Raw genomic sequence first — 6,315 nt, forward strand, 5'->3', positions numbered from 1 at the left:
TTTGGTTCCCCACTCCTCCCCATGAGCGGCGGACTCTAATCTGGTGAACTGGGCTGGTTTCCCCACTCCTCCACATGAAGCCAGCTGGGTGACCTTGGGCTAGTCACAGCTCTCTTAGAGCTCTCTCAGCCCCACCTACCTCACGGGATGTCTGTTGTGGGGAGGGGAGGGGAAGGGGCTTGTAAACCGGTTTGATTCTTCCTTAAGTGGTAGAGAAAGTCAGCATATAAAAACCAACTCTTCTTCCTCTTCCTCCTCCAAGTGTTGCTGAAAGGGCCTTGGAGGGCTGCGGGGTGGCTCGTCAATACCCGTTCACTTTAAATACCCACCTGCGACCATTCGGAGAGCTCTTCCTTGCAAGGCGGAATGGGGGGAAAATAGAATAAATAATAAAGAAGAAGGGCGGTTTGATCAAAGACGCCTGAGTGGGTTTTTGCAAAGAGGATTCGTTATTTGCAATGGCGAAACTTCGGCCATTTACACACGGGAGGTTTTGCCTTGGATTGGCCTCTCTCTCGATGCACATTTTCCCCGTCTGAATTCTCAAAATTAAAAAATAAGCCCCCCGTGCAGAGTTTTGAGATTTCAGATGGGGAAAATGTGCATCGAGAGAGCGGCCAATCCAAGGCAAAACCTCCCGTGTGTAAATGACTTTTGCGTCATTGCAACGGGAAGTCCCCACATCTGGCAGGGAGCTCCGCGGCTGCTGCATCTGGAAGGCTCAGCGGCCTCTGCGGGCAATTTAGACGACTCGGGCACAGCTCCAGCCAGGCTGATCCGCCTGGCATTGCGCACGTCTGGGGGGCGCTTTGGGACACCCGCGCGGAAGAGCAGGCTCCGCGCCCGCGGAGGGCAACGGACTTCTCCTTCCTGTGGCTCAGAGGCGAGGGGCGGCCCAGGTCAGACGCTGGCAGGGTGGGGCCCCGGGGTCTCCAAGCCAAGCATCTGGGGGGGGGGGGAGGTTGAGCCCCAAAGGGAGAAAGTCCAAGGATGTAAATAATTATAACGATGATTGTGATAATAATACTAATTGGAATAATAACAACAACAACAGAAGAAGAAAGAAGAAGAGGAAGAGTTGGTTTTTATATGCTGACTTTCTCCACCACTTAAGGAAGAATCAAACCGGCTTACAATCCACCTTCCCTTCCCCACAACAGACACCCTGCGAGGTAGGTGGGGCTGAGAGACCTCTAAGAGAGCTGTGACTAGCCCAAGGTCTTCTTCCTCTGCCGGCTAAATGTACCCAGCTCAGTGTTTCTGGCCGTCTTTTGCTGATGCCTCCTTCTCTGCATTTCCCCGCTTGCTGTCTTCGATTCACTTCCGTGGGCACAGCGCAGCCGGGGGCTGGGGAGACACCCCCCCCCGAGGACGCTGCCCTGGGGGGCAAAGGGCCTGCGGAAAGGGGAGGCTAGAAGATCCCTAGCCCCACCTTGCTTGGTCTCTAAAGGCGAGGTTCCGGGGCCCAGGCCCCTTTCTTCCCGAATCTTCGGAGCGCGGCACTCTGCACATGTTCCACCGCGCTCTGGCCAGCCCGAAACTTCTCCCTGGAAGGAAACGGGTTCCTCGGCGGCCGCAGACGGTAGGAAGTCTGTACCCGGCGCTGGGCTGAGTCGTAGCCGGGCGGGAAAACTTCTGGCGCAACCTCCGCGCTGGCGGAGTCCCCGCGGATTCATGGCCGCGGGGAAGGAGGCTTAGCGTGGCCCTCTAAGCACCCCCACCCACCCACCACGCCCGCCCCACCTTTCCAATCCTTCCCCGATGGCGGGAGAAGCGGTGCCCGGGCCTGCATCCCGGCTTCCCCAAGCTGCGCCCCCGTTCCCACGACCTTTACCCGCAGACACGGGTCCTGGGCGAAACGCAGTCGGGAGGCGGCGAGGCGCGGCTGGCCCCTCTGAGGCCCTGGCAGTCTGGGCCGCGAGTGGTCCAGGAGGCGAAGCATCCCGCCTGCATCCCTCTGAGCCAATCAGCGCCCAGCCAATGCCCAGGTCTCTGGAGGGCCCACTGAATAGGCTGGAGTCCAGCATCCTTAGGGATGGATCGCGCTCAGACCGCAGGGGAGCAACGCGATCCTGGCGCAACCTACTGGGACAGGAAGCCGGGAACTGCAGCAATTAAAAACGAATCGCCCCGTTCCGTGTCGTCTGGGCGCTCGGTCCTCGCCGGTGGCGCCAACCGCTGCAAACGCCCGTTTCGGTTTAGACAGATGCACGAATTATTTGTTTTCTTCCAAAAATCCAAACTTTCGTTAAAACCTCTTGTTTTTAACATTAAGGCCCTGCTGGATCAGACCAAGGTCCAGGTGCCTCTAGGAAGCCCACAGGCAAGACGACTGCAGCAGCACCATCCTGCCTGTGCTCCACAGCCCCTAATATAATAGGCATGCTCCTCTGATCCATTTTAACTAGTAGCCATGGATAGCCCTCTCCTCCATGAACATGTCCACTTCCCTCTTAAAGCCTTCCCAGTTGGCAGCCATCCCCACACCCTGGGGCAGGGAGTTCCACAATTTAACTATGCCTTGTGTGAAGAATTTTTTCTCTTTTTCCCCCTTAGCAGCTATTGCTAATAAAGTTTACCTTCGTTAAACCTCAATGCGTAATTGAAAATTATATTTTAATCTGACCATTAGTCACTCCGTTTTCTTGCGTGTGCATGTATGGGGATCAATCCTGAATTGATAATAATAGTTACTCCTCTGAAGATGCCTGCCACAGCTGCTGGCGAAACGTCAGGAAAGAAAATACCAAGACCACGTTACACAGCCCGGATACCCTACAAGAACCGATAATAATAGGTTTGGGGGGGGGGGGGGCTTCAGTCCCCGGACCTGGATTAGAACAATCGCCTTGATTATATTCCTTATTAACAAGGACAATTATTTAGCAGTGATTAATAGGTTAATTAAGCGGAGCGCAGAGGAAATCTCCCTCTGGGGAGTTTAAACTGATCTGCGGCAGAGGGGAAAACTTGCAGAATTCGAAGGAGGAGGGAATTTGCCCGTTTTTCGATAGGATAGCCAAATCGCCCCCACTGAGCACTCCGACCAGATCCCCAGATTCGTCTTTATTTACATTAATACACCCAAGTCCTTTCTGATAGCTCATGGGTTCTCAACAAGGGGGGAGTTCTCCCCCGGGGGGATTTTAGGGTTGGGGAGGGGGAATTGGGACCACTATTCAGCAAAGTGTGACCTCCTGTAGATTATGTACGATCTGTAAAATTGTAGTTTGTTTTTAATTTAATCGGGGACATTCAATAAAGTTTATGACCATCTTGGGAAGGGGGGAAATTATATTCTGAACAATGGTGAAAGGGGGGAATGGAGCGAAAAAGGTTGAGAACCACTGGTGTAGAAGCCTTACAAGGTTTAAAAAAAAACCTCCCCCCCCCCCTCGAGGTTACAGCTCCATATAAAGTTGGACGTATCAGACAGAAGTGTTTTCAAAAACACAATGATTGAAACTTTTTTTTTTTTTGGTAGCGTGATCCACAACACAATTAAGCGGAAGCATTTTGGGATTGAAGCCTATTTCAGGCAGCGACGCTAACGTTGCAAGCGGATTCCTTCCAGCGCCCTGGGCTTGAACTTCTGCGCAAACCAGGGCAAGCTGCGTAGGAGCTTTGCCGCTCGCTTAAGTGGCCTCGGGATCGCGGTCGGGACGGTTTGATATATCGGTCCTTTCTGCCTGGGAGGTTTTGCCTTGGATTTGCCCCTCTCTAGATGTACATTTTTTCACCATCTGAATTCTCAAAACTCTGCAGAGGGGCTTATTTTTGAGTTTTGAGAACTTGGATGGGGGAAAGGTGCAGCTAGAGAGGAGCAAATCCAAGGCAAAACCTCCCAGGCAGAAATGGCCATGGAGATACTGCAGACAGGGAACTGACAAGGGATGGATCCCGAAACTGTTGACGGAAACCTGCCTTCGTTGCTCAAAGGGCAATTATTGCTCAGCTGCCTGTGGATCTCCCGGCAGCCCGGTCTAACTGGGTTGTGGATCCGCTCGGCTGTTTCAACCTATCGCCCTGGGTCTGGAGCCGCAGGAGACGAGCCGGGACGCTCCAGAGACATTTCTCGCTTCCTAGAGGCTCTTGACAAAGCCAGCCTGCTCAGGGGAAAGCGCCAGTCTCAATAATTTGGGCATTCTCACACCGGACATACAAAAACTAAGGACAGCGATTGCCCATAGACAATACATGATTGCCCATAGGGAATGCATGCTTGCCCATAGAGAATCAGGCAAAACTCGCTTGCCCATAAATAAACAGGGAAACTACGCTTGCCAATAGAGAATCTGAAAACTAAGGACAGCAATTGCCCATAGACAATGCATGATTGCCCACAGGGAATGCATGATTGCCAATATTCTGAGTTGGCAAGTGTGATTTCCCTTATTCCCTACGGGCAAGCATGGTTTGCATGATTCTCTGTGGGCAATCATGCCTTCCCTATGGACAATCATGTATTGTCTGTGGGCAACAGCTGTCCTTAGTTTTAGTCCGTCCCCTTTCACACATGCCAAATAATGCACGTTCCGTCCACTTTCAGTACACTTTAACGATCGTTTGCCAGTTTGGATTTTGCCAGTCCGCCCAGTAAAATCCAGCTTCAAAGTGCATTGAAAGTGGATTGAAAGTGCGTTATTCGGCATATATGAAAATGCAGTGTTTGGCGACGGGGGAGGGTTTGCACAAGCCCCGCCCCCCACGCCTGGGTCCCCGCTTGGCCAGCTGCAGGGGGACCGGGGAACGTCGAGGGCAATTGGGAAGGGGGAAGGGAAGCGAATGCCAACTTCCAGACCTCCCTGACCCGTCTCCCCTCCTGCATCCTCCGGGAAAAGCTGGGGTTTGTTCGTTTTTGCACTTTACCAGAATCCAGGTGAAAGAGACGCGCCCGAGTCTTTTCCCATAGAATCACAGCGTTGGAAGGGACCACCAGGGTCATCTAGTCCAACCCCCCTGCACAATGCAGGAAATTGACAACTGCCTCCCCCCCACACCCCCAGTGACCCCTACTCCATGCCCAGAAGATGGCCAAGGTGTCCCCCCCCTCATCATCTGCCTAAGGTCACAGAACCAGCATTGCGGACAGATGACCATCTAGCCTCTGCTTCAAAACCTCCAAGGAAAGAGACCCACCACCTCCCGAGGAAGCCCGTTCCACTGAAGAACCGCTCTAACCGTTAGGACATTCTTCCTGATGTTTCCCCACTGAAGTTCTGGTTGGAGGCCAATCCAATGACGGCCATTAAAAAAGGCGGCCCCGCCAGATAACACGCGCCGCCCTCGGAAAGAAAACCGATCTCTCCCTTCCCCTCCATTGATGGGAGTGGGGAGACCGGAGGGACACCCCCCCCCAAGCCGGCCGGCCTTCGCTTTCTCTCCACCTCCCCCAAGAAGCGGACACACACCAGGGCCTTTTTTATTCGTTTGACTTTTATTATAGGGATATGTCGATAAAAGGGGGAGGGTGCGGAATCGCCTTTACATTTCAACAGGTGGCCAGTTGGCTTCGGGGCGTCAAATCACCGACTTTATAGGGTTGTGATCTCTCTCCCCACACACACACGCTTTCCTCCTCCTCCTCCTCCCGCCCTCCCCGGGAGTAAACATGATCTTGGGTGCTGGGAGGCGGCCAGGCGCAGCTGAAGACCATTGGAACTCCCCTCCCCAGCACACACACCCCTTTCATTGGCGCCTTGCAATACCCCCCCACCTCAATCTACAGGTCGCTCTCCCTGGCTCGCCTCTCTTAGCCAGGATTGCCCGGTCCCTCTTCGCCATCGGCGGGAGGTTTTTGGGGTGGAGCCTGAGTAGGGCGGGGGTTTGGGTAGGGACTTCAGTGCCATAGAGTCCAAATGCCAAAGCAGCCATTTTTTTCCCAGGGGAACGGATCTCTACCAGCTGGAGACCAGTTGTCATAACGGGAGATCTCCAGCTACTATCTGGAGGTTGGCAACCCTACCCCCCCCCAATTCCAATCTGCACTGGAGCGGGAATCCACAAGGAGAGGGAATCCGGGGTGGGAGTTTGGAGAGGGGCGGGTGGATCCAATCCAGCCCCCACCCCCGGCCGCGGGTTCGAGACCACAGTTCACCCTCACCTCAACGTAGCAACTAAAATTTCAAAACGGGGACGGTGTGGGGGGGCCGCTGGAAGAATACACTATATACACGATTCCTTCCCCTTTCTTGCTCTCTTTTTCTCCCCCCTCTGCAATGCAATCCTATAGAGATTACCGGGGGGGGGAGCCTCCACAGAGGATGGGGGGGTAGAATTAAAAGCTATACACAAAAGTCTGCAGCCAGCCGTCTG

The sequence above is a fragment of the Euleptes europaea genome, chromosome 10 (assembly GCF_029931775.1).
Source record: "Euleptes europaea isolate rEulEur1 chromosome 10, rEulEur1.hap1, whole genome shotgun sequence".
Taxonomy (NCBI): Eukaryota; Metazoa; Chordata; class Lepidosauria; order Squamata; family Sphaerodactylidae; genus Euleptes; species Euleptes europaea.